Source organism: Pomacea canaliculata, linkage group LG3 (genome assembly GCF_003073045.1).
Source record: "Pomacea canaliculata isolate SZHN2017 linkage group LG3, ASM307304v1, whole genome shotgun sequence".
Taxonomy (NCBI): Eukaryota; Metazoa; Mollusca; class Gastropoda; order Architaenioglossa; family Ampullariidae; genus Pomacea; species Pomacea canaliculata.
In genome coordinates, this window is record NC_037592.1 from 20,883,683 (window position 1) to 20,899,663 (window position 15,981).

Consider the following 15,981-nt stretch of genomic DNA (forward strand, 5'->3'; position numbering starts at 1 on the left):
CCAGTCACATCAAGGTGGGCAATGATGTCATCAACTCATATCTGCTGTGTAACTGTTCCACCAAAGATTGCACATACATAGCATGCCATCGCACTTGAGCTTTTGTACATTATGTCAGTCATTGGCTTGTACACTATGCTAGTCATTGTTTGCTTACATACGTCAGGTTTGATTACATATTTCTGTGTCAGAACTTGTGTTTGATGACATACCTAGGTAATACAAACATGGGACATTACCTTGTTTGATTGCATACCTCCGTGGGGTTGGTTAAATATCTCTGGGATATGTACAGTTGTTGTGTTTCATTATATGCTCGAGGCACACACAGGTAAGAAGTACTTTTGTTTAATTATATACCACTGAGGCACACACTGCTAAGCAACTCGTCCAGCTTTACTCTGGGTCACGTGGTTTATTCTTACTCTCTCTGATGAATTATGCATTAATGTAATACTCTCCGTTGTGCGTGTTTGTTTTACTGTCTGCTCTTGCTGCACTCATGTAGTTGCTGTAACGGACTCCACCATGTCGGTGTATTTGCATCTCACTCACTCGTCTCCTCACTTCCGTGCACGCAATTCCTTCATCGTCTCCTTCATCATAATCAATTGTTTTCTACACCTGTCCCAGCTTTCTTCATATCTCATCCCCCATCTTCATTTCTATCAGCATAACCTGTTGTCGATGTAAAGCCAGACTATAGCAGACACGGAGGTACAGTCGCTGTCACGTGACCACATCGCGCGACGTTGTACTGGAGGCTGGCGGCAAGGTGTCGCACCCGACCCTTTCACTGGCAGCACCGATCACTTGTCTGAAGAAGAAAAAAGTTTCTGTGTAACACGTGGATCGATTGTACAGATTGATCCTTGTGTAACGAGCTACAGCGATCCGGTATACAAGGAGGGGCTTGGGTTGCCACCTGCACGCGACAACGACACGTGACTGCAGCGTGTCGGATGTACAAGGTGCTGACCCCTTGATGCCGGGACACAGGACACAACATGCACGGCATGCAGCACCCGGGGTGGCTGCCACAGAGCGTGACGCGCCCTGCCGCGCACTGTCCGCTACCCGCACGCGCGTCGCTTCACCTGCACATCCGCCGCCGTCGCCCTGCACGCGCCAGTGACGCGGCGCTTGAGTGCGCATGCGCGGTATCTAACGTGGCGGGTCTGGGAGGATGCTGGGTGAGTTGCAGCAGCGGCTGGCAGAGAGACAGAGAGCGGGGAGACAGGAGTCGGGAGACACAGCGCGGGGACGGCTTTTGTTTGGACGCCGCTGCCAGCGTCTTTGTGTCACCCGAGCACGGTAGGTGAGGGAGCCACCCCGCCTGCAGTCGCCTTTCTCTGGGACTTTTGCACTGCCTGTCGTCTGCCACCCGTCTTCTTGTCACCCACTTAGAACTGACGAAAGAAAGTAAGTGAATTTTAATTTCTCGTCACTTGAAATGTTGCCGTGGTCACGGCTAATGATCAGCGAATGTGTCATGTCTACGTTGCGCGTTGAAACTACTAGAACCTTCAGCAAAAGCTGACAGTGTACATACATACGGGTGCAACATAGCTACTGTCCTTACACCCAAATCGTTAATGTATCAAAATGTAATGTAGTGACAAGAAAATTATTATGAATTGAGACTTTGACCACCGCTTTGTTATAATTGCCGTGGTGAAATGGTGTCACTGGGTTCATACCCGTACACGACTAACGCATCAACATGATCCAGCATACAAAATACCCGAAAACGCTTATATACCCGGTTATTATAATAGTCACCATTCACAATACAGCTTACAAACAATGAGGTAACATTCCTGTCCACAAAGTAGCGGGTAGCTATGTCGCTATGACTGAGACAATGTAGCTACAGCTGACAATGGCCGCCACTTAGTATAATCTCATAACACGAAATAATCCTCAAGTAATGCTCGTGACTAAAGCTTTTCAATTTATCTTCGCAGTTTCAATTGCAGATTACACCAGCATTACATTAATTAGGAGACCTGGGTGGACAAGTTTGGTTCCACCAGCGTTACTAATCATTAGACACAGTCGCTATCGTTTATATGTATATCATTTTATTATGTGTATATATTTTATTATATGTATCAGTATTATGTCAACACATTGAGAACAACACAGCCAGTGTACAGTTTGTGTAAATCTATAAACAATTATTTACAAAAATCTGTAAAATCAGCGGAGATAACAAGCATTAGCTTCATACATGTCAATAAAATTAATAAACCAAACACCCGTCATTATATGTAATAAACAAAATAAACTGGTATCTGTTATACATATTTTATTAAGGGTTTTTTAATTTTAGGGGAAAGAGAAACCAACAGACACATGAAATATTTTTGCACTGAATGCCAGACAATCAGTGAACTGTCATGACAGAATATCCGGTAAACGGCTACAGCAGCGCTAGCGGTTACCCGCCATTCCACCCTTAATGACTTAATGACTGCTTAAAATGATTACAGTTGTTTAGCAGGCTTGAACAAATTAAAAAATACAGGTCTTCTTCTTTCTACCTCTCCCTTTCCCTTTCTTCGCTCCCTCATTTCCTCTTCCACTCTCTATCTCAGCCCCTGTCGCCACCACAGTAATCTTCACGTTTATGTTTATGTAGGGGCTGATATCATTTCCCTTTAATTTTCCCGTCCTCTTCTCATTTTTTCACCGAATCAAATTTTTTTCCAGTTTTCCCGGTCACTCCTCTCTCATGTTCTTTTCTCTTTTGCTTTTTTTGTGTCTGCTGCAATAACTTGATATGGCTGTCACTTATTTTAACAACACCGCTGCACCAAGAGCCTGTGCTGCGCTCGTTATTTTAGCACGGATCATTGAGCAGGTGATGGCGGCTATCAGGTGAGCGCTGTCAGTGATAACGGGCTCTCTCCCTCTGAAGTCAGAGATGAGGTTGACTGACTGGATGATCGGGTGGCGGTGGCTGAAGTGTTTTTTTTTTACTAGCAGTTTCTCTCACTGCACCAAGAGGCCCTATCCCCTTCCTCTTTCTCACGAAACGTTCAGGATCTGAGCGGGGTGAGTGGTTCACCTGTAAACACGCATGACGATGAACTATCGGGTATGACGATGGATGAACTATCGGGTATGATGATGAACTATCGGGTATGACGATGGATGAACTATCGGGTATGATGATGAACTATCGGATATGACGATGGATGAACTATCTGGTATGACGATGAACTAGCGGGTACGAGGACATATCTCGTTCTGTCTATAATATAAGTGTAGTGTGTGCTGGACATTGTCCAAGATACTGATGATAAGCTGTATGCATACAGGTTATTGAGTGTGCTACGTGTACTTAATTCTTTGGGTAACTCTATAGGTTTATGCTAATTTATTTATCTTTTAATTATTGTATGTACCTATTCAGACCAGTCTTTTAACGTAATTGTTTCTGCATTTTTATACATTCTTCCTGTCTATCTCTCCCTTCTCTTGCTTTCTCTCCCTCCTTTCCACATCCCCTCCCTCCCCTTCCATATTTTCTGCACAGAACTTTCAAGCCGGTACCGGTCAAGTCCCATGATTCAGCGCGCTCTCACTAATTCATGGCGTTCGATCTGTCTTGATCTCCAGATCATTCCTCCCGCCTTCCTCTCTCTGTCATCTCCCGTCCTCCTCCCCCACCCTCCACCTAATCGATGAGCACGTTGTGGCCGGCTGAGCGTTCGCACCCTCACCTTTCACTGACACCTGTGGGCAGGTGAGATCAAACGACGACTTCTAAACGCGCAGCTCTAAATACACAGGTGTGTTGTTGTCTGGCATCGCTGGCATCTATGCTTGTCTCTGCTCATGTGACCCCAACATCGGACATCTTGGCAAGGGCACACAACTTGTGGACTGCGTGGGACCATGGTGGATAACTCTCTGGCACTGGCTCAATGCATGGAGGAGGATGAGCTTGGCGGGCAGTGGCTACTCATCTCGCACTCACTCAAGTAGCGGCTAAGACCTGTTGGCAGGATGCTGTCTGGGTAACCTGGGGGGAGGCAGGCAGGACTTTGTGGCAGGCCGTGTGCGTGCTGCGGGTGCAGGGTCCGCCGTCGCCGCCCAACTTCAGCGGAAAATGAGACATCATCAATGTGAAACACATATCGTCGTCAGGGCCCGCCACTCCGCCTAATCCACGGTTATCTCTCTTGGCGAGGCCAGCTCACGGCTAGAGGAGACGTCGCTTTTCATCGGCTCCTGCAGCTTTTTAATCAGTTAATGTGCGGCCCATGAAAGGACCGCTTGGACCGATTCCAGTGGGAGGGGTGTTCACAAGAAGCAGCGGTCTGGAACTTCATTTGCTGCCGTCTTTCATTCCTGGCTTCACCTATGCATGGCATTACACGGTGCAGTGGCTGCTGAACTGAACTACACGCCGCCAGGCCACTCACTATGTAACTCTGTAGTAACAACCTTTCATCTAAAGTCACGAGGGCGCTAGTCCTCTATGCAGTCTGCGATGACCTTTTTTGAGCACAGAACTGGAATGACAGCCTCTCTATGAAGTCACGAGGTTATTCAGGGTCACAATGTCTATGAAAGCATTGAAGGGTCAAAGGCCGGTTTTTTTCTGATATCAGTCCATGTGTCACGTCTTGTCCTCATTGCCTTTGCTCATGGCCACGTACCTGTCTGCGATATATTTCACTTTAAATGCTACATCTCACTATGTCTATCATAACAGTTCTACGATAATTCACAAAAATCATCATAGGCGTGTTTTTTCTCGCCTTGAATGTCATGTCCATGTCTATGGTTTCTCAAGCGAAACAATATATGTCGAGGATGTCTCATGGTAAACGGCAGATACATGTCTTTAAGCATCTTATCAGGATATCTGTAAGATTAGGTCTCTACTGTGTTATCACACGGTATCATACCAATACCTTTGGATATTTGCAAGCCAGTAGTCGTAGTCACCAGACCCTTGACACGCTGCCAAGATGGCGTGCACGGTGCTCACGCCTCCACCGCTAGCCCCCCATTTCCAACCCCACGAATCAAACCGAACTAGTATGAAAATAGTATGGTGGCAACTCATAAGTCTTCAAATATCCTGGAGTGAACCTCAATGGTCTCAATTAATGTGAAGTGAGCCCGAACAGTCTGAAAAGAACTGTGTGGAGCTGTTGTTGGCCAACTAATGATTCTCTAACAACAACAACAACAAAAAAACACAGTGAGTGGCACACCAGCTCACATGCAACATGATTTGTAGTCACGTGATTCTGAGCTGTGATGTAAAATCAAAATATGTGTCACATACAAAATAGTAAACAAAGTGGAATGAAGACAATATTCGTGAAATCAGGGAAAACAACAACAGGAGCAGTTGGATGCAAAGAAGAACAGGAATGGCGAAAGGCTGATCAAAGTGCTTGCTGATAATGTATTTTAAATCACCATTTGTCTCTCGACAGTTTTACATTCCGACCTTCAGCATCATCTTGTGGCAGGAAGTGAGCTTTTGGTTTACAGTTGCTTTCAGGAGTAAACCCTTCGTCCCCACCTTAAGTGTCAGGGTTAGTTGTCTCTTCGTGTTGTCTGGACGGTTCCCATCGTCAAAGCTTCTGTCTTCATCTTCATTTTCAGTTTGAAAATCGTTATCAAAGGACGGACTATCAGGAGGTCGACTTTTGTTGTTTTAATCGACTGACCCTGAGCTGAGATGGTGGTTTGCGACTGAAACCTTATCAGAGAGTAGAGCAGCTTTTCCTCCAGCTTGTGACAAGTTCTTCAGATAGTTGCATGAAACAGTTTCATCTTATCCTAAAAGAAGTTTCTAGTTCCTTCGTAAATGGATGTGCGTTGATAGAAACACATATCTACACGCATTTTCTTGTATTTTGGCAATCACTTACAATAAATACATTTTGTGAAGCATTTTAATTAATTACTATTTCATTTACAAGAAATGTATGTCGTGAAACAATAAATTACATTATCTATTGTGACACATCGCAGTAGATTACAATTACATTTACAATGAATACTTTTTGTGAGCCATCCCTCTGTTATGTGAGCGTATTTACTGCCCTCGTTAACGTAAAAGTGAACAAACACAAATAATCTAAAATAACAAGACAAATGCGCCTTGAGCTTGTCCAAAAGAGAGGATAAGGAGCTATACAAGCTTATTAATATAAAATACAGAAACCTTGATAATCACCAGGATGCAAACACAATTAACAGGTCAGTCAGACAAACAGCAGTAATAAATAGTACGAAAGAAATTAGCTATTGCGCGCGCCACACACCACAAACAAAATGTTGCTTCAGGCTGGCAGGCTAGTCTGGCCCGAGCTCAGAGGTCAGAGGTCGTTGATCGTGGTGGACTTGCCGGTTTGTTTGATTGTGCTGCTGACGCTGGAGACTAGCCAAGCAGCGCAAGCGCCTCACCTGTGATCAATACACCTTCGTGATCACTACACCTGCGATGCGACCAACATCATCGATTTTATCTCGAGTCTCTGGATGCCTCAGCACTGGTGTGTGTGTGTGTGTGCGTGTGCGTGTGCGTGTGCGTGTGTGTGCGTGCGTGCGTGCGTGTGTGTGTGCGCATGCGCACGTGAGACATAAATTTCTAGCGGGAAGAATCCGCTGCTAGCGCCGCACTACACTAAGAGGATGTAATTACCAGTCAGGTTAATCACTGTTGCTGGGTTTTTCCTTATCACATAAGTGTTGGGATATGTACACTAAAGTCTGTAACTTCGTTTTCAAAAAGTGCTTGCTCGTGACATTGGGTTTAGTAGCATTTCACTCAACTGATAACAGGGATTTCTAACTGTAAACAAGTAAATATATTGCAACACATAAAGAAACATTTCTTTCTTATGGACCATTCTGACCTTAGCCTTGACATCGTCAGTCACAACATTCCTGTACTTATCATCGAAGGTGGGTCGTTAAACTGCCAGTGCCTTGACATTGTATTCTAGAATGGTGTAAATTTAATCTTAAAAAAATAGATTATCGATTTGTGCATGACGTTCTGCTTTCAACGATTCCGAGGTCGCGACCTTTAGGTGATATTGGTGACATGAAGCTTGTTGTTAGGTTACAGTCGTATTCAAAGTTCAGACCACGGTGGTCATGAGCTTCAAACAGTGTTTACTGCTTACTGCCCAAATATCTTTGATATTTAGCCTCTTCATTACGGTCAGATTAATAAGAAGAATTTCATGTATGAGCGCCCTCGCCACCAGTGAAGACAAGATCAAGGCGATGATAGCGGTTCAGCTTGCGGTGAACAATACTCATAATAAAGTAAAAAATGTTTATATAAATAAGCTGAAGGAATGACCCAAATGTCAACAAGAATACTATGGACTACATATAAATATATTCTTGCAGATGTTAATATTTAATATGGTAATTTCTAAATCTTGATTCCGTTATCTTTCTCCTGCAAGAAACTACCGGTGGTAGCGAGCCGTTGCTGTTCCACCTGGCGCTCCACTTTCAGTCTTCGTTGTGATGAAAGTATTGAAGGACGTGACGAGGCCTAACATCGCGAGATTTATCGGCCTCGCACATCTGACACCGAACTATATACTCTGTGCTGCTGTCTACTACTACACATCTTGTACAGCCCTTACTGTGTATTGTCCCCTACCCTGCACCCCTACATCGTAACCCCAGTACTATACACTGCCCTGAACCCTAAACATCACAATGCTCTGTCGTAATTTTGCTTTGTAACTAATCAGCTGATAACCGACACCTCAGCAATAAGGATAATGATGACAGGTTGTCATTTTTCATTAAACAGTTTAACCTACGACACACAACGGCCAATCGTCTGTGCAAGTAATTCCTCCACCCCCAACTCCACCCCTCCCCCATTTAAAAAAAAAACATCCGGCATTGGGATGGACCTCCCAGCCCCTCAATTCCCACCTCAGTGATTTCCCTCCTACCGGAGCTTGTTCACACAATTATTATGTGAGATTCCATCGACCCCGCGTTCAACTGCAAGCTGCTGATGAAGTGCCAGACAAAGACAACTCTTCTGCCTCACAACGGTTAGCTCCCCTAACACGGAGCGTGACACGAGGGGTGTTGGTTCCTCGCCATAATGGCGGCCATGCGGTGGTGAATACCAGCTTACGTCGCGGCTACGTGATCGGCGTAGTGTTCACGTCCTCTAGATCGTCGCCAAATAGTCTCTGCAAAGGCATAGGAGGAGAAGAGTTTGTAGATATCGGTATTCCTGTTAGTTTATTTTTCATTGACACCACCTCCATTTTCATTTAAATCATTTAAGTAGGATGAATATTTCGTATTCAGGTGGACGTACAAGAAACTACGGTGTAGACTGCATATAGTGCGCACCATATGCGCAAAAGATATCACTTTTCGGTAGTTTTTACCGTGGTACTGACATGTCGGACATGTCATCATCATTACTATTAAATGGCATGTCATTACACTTGTTGTGTTGTTTAATACAAGACAAACTGTAACGGCGCAATTTTCTGTTCTTTCCTGCGCAATCAGATAGTCCACGTGATACTGTAAGCCGACGTGATTGTGCCGTAGGAAACGCGTGATTTAGCAGGACCAGTCGTTTACACGACAGCAATCACGTGGTCAGGGTAACGATGACTGAGACGGAGCCCTTCCGTTGCACGTTCTGCAGGGTAGGTTCCACCCGATGAACCCCAGTATTGATCATGGCTTTCTCCCTGCAAATCAGCCATGAGTGAAATCGTTCTCTCTTTTCCGTTTGTCTGTTCTGTTTGTCTTTGTGTGTCTGCATACACTAGTGTATTATTTCTGTGTGTGTCGGTCTGTGTGCTTGCCTAGTGTCTGTCTAACATATCTGTAGATTGTGTCTGTCTAAATGTCTCTGTACTCTACCTGTGTCTACCTGTCTAAGTGTCTCTCTACCTGTGTCTACCTGTCTAAATGTCTATCTACCTGTGTCTGCCTGTCTAAATGTTTTGTATATTGTGTCTGTGTGCGTGCACCTATGTGCATAGACTATTCAATGTCTTCATGCCTGCGTGTGCGTGCTCACCGCCATTCATTTTTCTCTTCTTTCTTCGCAATAATCACTGACGATAACACGGCAATGTAATCGGCTCATCTAAACTATCCCCTTCATGTTTTGTATCTGTCTGCTAGCGGGGTTTTGCTGACTCAGTCACCTCCCTCCTGTCCGTTTCCCACTCGTTCGTCTTTCCTGTGATCACTCATCGGCATAAAACATCAGTATAGTAATGCAGTTCCTCTTTTTATTCTTCGTGACAGAGAGAGAGAATTGATGTAAGAGTATTACTTCTAGAGTTCTTCCGTCTATTTTACTTTTTGTGTGTGTCTCCATGACAACACGACCTGGTAGGAGAATGAAGTGTGAGAGTGTGCTGCATTCTCTTGTGTTTAGTAGACACACACTCGATTTGTCAGTCTCAAACTCACTTTCCTTTTCTGTCTTCTTCCTTTTCTCCTCCCCGGCCGTCCCCAACGCGTCCCGTGAGCAGGTGAGTGAAAAGAAAGGCCAGTGAAAGTCGTTGCAATTCAGAAGTTGCAGGGTACCCGTACACAGACCGTCCACCCGCCTGACAGCAGCTCAGCCTTTGAAAGCTGGCACTAACTCACCCAGGCACAAGTATTGGCTGGCAGGGGCGGTAACAGGGCATCAAAGGGAGATGAAAAGGCTCAGGGGAGTAGCGGGCCCTGCTGTCACGTGTCCTGGGGTGGGGTGTGGGAGGCAAGCGGGGACGACAGTATCGATGGGTTTCCTCACAGTGCTGTTTCTGCCGACACTTTCCCTCGCTCGCCCTCAGACGGATGATCGACCCTCGCGCTGGGGACGTGGACGTCCGGCCTGTGGTCCCACGTGCGCAGCTTTTACTGCAATGGTGCCGGGGCCACAGTGTGGCGGTACCAGAGACAGGATGTAGCATCATACAATATATGTATCTCCACTGGCGCTTTAGTAAGAGAAGTCCAGAAACATAATATAAACACTATCTATTTTTATTGTTGTTTGTGTTATAACGGTAACAACATCTACAAATCAGTTTCTTGCAATGTTTCTTTACATACGACTCTGTAAAACTACTTAAATCACGAACTTGTATTACTGGACTGCTGGCAGACGATTTTTTCCCAGTTAACTACTAAAACGAGGCTAGAGTGTACAAAGCTTCCGGTTTAGTCACATTCATTGTTTAGGTTCGCCGAGCCTAATAGCGGAGAGCTTCGCAAGAGACTACGTGTTGGTCTCGGCAGACAGACAGCAGTCCACATACACACGTCCGTGCTTCAATGAAATGAATCATCGTACGCACAGACCATTAGTTTAGGTCAGGGGTGGGCAATTAATTTTCCCAAGGGGCCGCATGAGAAATTGGGATGGACTAGTATAGTTAACTCAGTTTTACCCAATAGTGTATATATAGTATATATACTGGCGGGCGGGCCAGCGGGCGGGCCGGTCAGAGACAGGAGGCGGGTCAGATCCGGCCGGCGGGCCGGCCTTTGCCCAGGTCTGGTTTTAGGTATATCCACATAGTTTTATTGACTTGTTTCTTTAGCAGTAAGACACATGTTCCACTGTACAAAACTACAACAGATACTAGGAAACAGAAAAAAATGGTGCACGAAGAACAGTATGAAGAAAAAAGAAAGATCAACTTTACAAATTAAAGTATATATTTACTTAAACTAAAACGGAACAGTCTGAAACATATTTTTGTGAGAATCCAATGAATTATCACTCATTATTATTTAGACCAATGGTATAGAACGCCGTTGCTACACTCAGGTGAACATGCCATTTAATTAAAATAGAACAGAGAAAGAATTAAATCATGTTATCAGCATCAAATATAGTTAACGGAGGCGATGAGCTTTAAAATAAAAAAAATACCCAAACTGAGAAAATTGTGCTTGACATTGTCAGCCTTTTTATTTTTTCTGTCTTTCCCGCTGTGAAGAAGCGATATCACCAGGCTAAGTGCGACATGAAAGACGATCTTTATGTGGAGTATCGTGTGTGTCGCTCTGCATGCCGTCAGTTAAACCTGTAATGATGGCTGCAGGTCACGTGGTGGCTGTCAGGGTTACACTTGGTGAAAAGGTCGATGGTGGCGAACCGATCTTAGTGGGACCTTCCTCCGTCACCGCGGTGTAGCTTCCATTAGCGGGCGCCATCAAACCATTTTCTCCGCGAGTCTGGCGCGATCTGACTTCCTGTCATTGGAAAACATTCCTTGCGCCGCCAGCCGCCTCTCCTGGTCACGTGACGCTGGTCAGCCGCCATTGGAGTGTCGAGCCCCTGACATATCGACATTCCAACGCTTGTAGCTCGAGGTCTGCAACGTTTGTCATCACTCGAGGTCAACATCTAGTCACGTGACAGGTGACAGAAGCAGGTGTCTGTGAGCTGAGCACCTGCGTGTAAATCACAAACCATTCGAGGGGACAACCGGTCACGCTGCCGTTGAACCACCTACACACAAACACGTGACCTGTGACTCAAAAGTAATGTGGAATAACTGATGTATGATCCATCCCCGTATAATCCATGATAATAGCAACACCTACATTTGAGTTTGTAGCGAGAAAGGGGGTTATATACAATTGAAATGCAATGGACCTTTTCTTAATTAGATGCGCCCAAGATACTCATTAGTTCGGTACGTGTGGTTGAGCCATTCCTCAAATAGATAAGACACAAACCGTGCACACCTTAACTGATTGATGAAGCTTACAGTCTGTTACGAATACTTCGTTCATATAAAAGGATCCATCTGCTTCCAAAATGTTCCTTCGAGCATAAGACCTAGTCCAAATATTTAATACAGTCGGACCTCTATAAGTCGAACTCAAAGGGACCCGAAAAAAAATTCGACTTACTGAGTTTTCGAGTTAGAGAAAATGGGGTAATAGGCGCAGGTATTTGGTCGGGAACTATAACAATTAATTCGATATAGGGAGGTTTTTGACTTAGGGAAGGTCGACTTATCGAGGTCCAACTGTAATAAAAATATTGCTTGACAACCTCACACACACACACACACACGAGAATGGCTCCTCATAAACCTGTAACAACCGACCAAATTAAAGATCAGAGGATTAAACAAATATCACAAGTTTAATAAACGATTATCTTGCGGAACAAAGGATTTCCTAATAGTATGCAGTATCTGCTCCAGTTGTTGACTTTCCTTGCTGATGTGTGTTCTTACACGATACTTGTTTCTGTTAGTTGTAACGTGTTGTTTAGCGGATGTCCCAGAAAAAAGGTTATTTCTGTTAAATCAGGGCGAATAAGTGTTTATTTTCTTTGAAGCTGGTCAAGTAAGCAAAAACTTGAGGGAGTGCATGCTTTGAAGGAAGGGATGGCTTACACAAGAAAATGATTTTTGATTTTCCGTTTTCATTATTTTTACATAATATTAGTTAAAGTCGTTTATTTATTTAAGTAGATTCACAGTCGATAAAAATAAGAAAATCTGTATAACTGTAATTATATTCTATTCAAAGAATGACTTCTAAAATTTGTTTTAAGTTAATGTGAAATGTATTTTACCTGGCTCTTTAATGAATAAACAATGGATATATGGTGTTTTATAATTCTTGTTTCAAATTCTCTGGGGTTTTCAACTTCAGTGGAAAAAAGGCGCAATTTATGCTATTGGTATTGCTTTTCAAAATAACTGAAATAATTTTTACAACTTTTTTTAATTTCCTTTCCTGGCTCAACAGCAAATACTGAGAGAAGCAAACATTTGTCTAACAACAGGCAGCTGATGGCTGCCTCTAGTGACAGATGATGCTTTGTCGGCATCAACATTGCCTCTTACTTTTGTGCTTCGAAATATCAATGTGCATATTGTTGATCGTTTGTTCTTGAATGAAATAATATTTTATTTTTGTATTGAACGGTTGAAGGGTCTGTAACTACGACCTGGTGACGCACCGTAGCACTCACCTGACAGGTGTATCACTCACCTGGAAAGAACTTCCACATTATTTTCGCCAGAAACATAATATCTCCTGAATAAAAATGCCTCGGAAATATTTTTTCTGATGCTTTAGTGTGAGTCTATGAATTGTTGTAGCAAGAAAAGTTGATTTATAAATTCCTTATTTATGATATTCTAACATCAACGTTCTGGAACACTGCGCTAACGGTCTCAGCGGTTTGCACTGACGTTTTCGTCATGTGGCTTTTGTCTATATTTAGAACCCGAGAAACTATTCCTTCTGCTGGTGTGGAGGTATCGAGACGAGATTTTAATGAGAACCAACCGGAAATGAGATATTGGCGCTGGGAAATAGCTGACATTGGTGCCTGTCTGGTTGTCCCACACAACAACGGCGGGAGAAAGGAACAGCACGTGACGTAGCGGGCGTTGTGGCGTTGAGACAGGTGACGTAGTGAACGTTGAGGCAGGTGCATCACCTCCGCCCTAATCTGTGTTCTGCACACACCGTCGTCGATGTCTTTGTATTGTGCGGGTGTTACTAGGGCCCATGGCTGTGAAATAGAGAATTGCAATATTTGAGGTGGAGCTGCTGCCAGTAATGGTAACTGCCACTGTAATTTGATGATTACACTTCTAGATCGTTACTCCTCCTCGCCTCACCCTGCCGCTTGTTCCAGCAGGTGATGGGCGCGAGTACCTGAGTGTAGAGATCTCTGGGAATCCCCCGCCTCCCCCAAAAAACAACAACAACAAACAAACAAACAAACAACAACAACAAAAAAACAAACAAACAACAAACACACACACAACCAACAAACACATATTTCAATATGACACTACATCGTCGTCGTCATCATCATCATCATCTACACGTCTATCTTTGTTAGAACACCTAATGATACTAAGTAATATGTACATAACAGTGAGCACACTGTCAACATATCACACGAAGTATTACAGTGAAGTTCTGGCCACAAGACCAGTAGTGACAGTGATGTCCCCTGCCCGCTCTGTCTCTGAGTGGCGCTGCTACCTTAATGTGCTGTTTTATCCTGCTTTTCCTCCCTTCATGTACTCAGTCACCATGGCAACGATTAGAGTGTCGTTCTTTATCTGTTTCCTCCATTTCAACCTCTGAAAGCTTTATTGGTCTGATGCGGTATGCTTCTGTCGCCTGCGCCAGGCATCCTAGTGGGGAAGGGGTGAATGGGGGGGTTGGCGGGATGGTGTCGCAATGCTACCATCATGTTTACCTCCGGGGTCAGTTCCTACTTGCCTGCCAACGCTTCTTAGCAACACGATCAACTCAAGGTTTTGTGCCTCCCAGTACGCGAGCATGCTGACAAAGATGTTGATGGCGATGATGTCCTTTCCTGGTGTATGCCTGGTGCACAGGGAGGAGGATTTGCACATCAAATCTGAATACAAACGGTACCACACACAGGTGTAAGAAATAAAATACAAAGAAGAAGTTTATTCATGTTTTCTCATTTCCAACTCATTAAGCAGAAAGCAGGTCTCACTGCGTGATAACGGTTGAGAGACGTGTGCAAATAACGAAGATGGACGGAGCAGAGAGGAGTGCTTGCAATATTTTAGAGAGGATATACAGCTGGCGTAGGTCATTGTACTTGGAACCTAGAAACACAAAATGTATTTCTGCTTCTTTGCTATCACAATATGAACATTGTGAAGAAATATCTGTGAGATAATGTAAACCTGTTTGTGACAAATAGAAATGTCTCCTACTTATTCTAAACTTCATGACTGCAACTCTCATGCCAACGTTCAGACCCACAAGATGTATATTATATACTCAACATTAAGAAACATCAAATGAATGCCTCGCTGCTGTGTTCTTATGTCAATGCCTATTTAGAGCAAGATGGCTACAGAGAGAGAGAAGGAGAGGTGGGGAGGCAGTCCGTGTGCGAGTGCACGACGATTGCAATAATGTCTGTCGGTTCTAAAACAAAATGGGAAAAAAACCCGTCCATCAGCGGAAGATGTTAAAGGGATTTAATCTTCTTCTCTAAGCGAATGTCAGGCTTTGACGCTTGCCCTCCCCTCCCCGCCACTCCATACTTGGAGCCTGGTGCAGCACTGACGCAGCAAAGCAGCTTGTCGTCGTCTGTCGCACCACCACAGCACCCGCCCTTTGGCTACCACCACCGTGGTGTTGCCGCTAACACCATCACACAAAATAATTGATAAGGTATTACATACCGGCCGCTTTTTATACTTCAGGAAGATCAAAAAAGAATCTGATGTTTGGATGAAGCTTTATGTTTAAAAATATTGGCTGCAGACTCCTTGGAAAGCAAGCCTGAGCATTTTCTGTGCACAATGTGAAGAAGAGATACTTGGTAGAAAGACACATCATCGATGATAATAGATTTGTTGATGGCTGGTTGTCACATTTTCTTCCTCATTATCAAACATTTAGAAGCATCGGGCACCTATTGAAGTATAAATCGTCCTTCCTTTCCTAATAATATACATTAAAGTGTTTTTAATATATTATATGCATTGAGACAAAGTGGGTTTTTTTTATTTTTCGTGCGTTGTTTTGTTGTTTTTAGTTGTTGTTTTTTTGTTTGTTTGTTTTGTTTGTTTGTTTGTTTGTTTGTTTTGTTACAACGGGATGATCGTGCATGAATGTTGAACATCTGTTATATTTGTTCCATGTCGTGCAAATAAAACTGAGAAAGTCCAACATACCTCAAGCACTGGAGTCGCCCCGTGTGAGGCGAGCTTTAGGGCACTGTGCTGACAAGTCGTTCATGTGCAGCTGTGTGAAGTGTAACATGAGCTTCAGGGCACGGTGTGGGCAGGTCGCCTTACATCTGTGGCTGTGTGACGAGGGCTTTAGGGCATCATGTAGAAAGCTCGTGTCCTATCGGCAGTGCGCCGGCTGCCCTTGTTACTTTGATCGTTGAGGCAAGATGAAGCGGTCCGTCCCTCAGCGCGGTCTCGGGCTTGTCGCAAA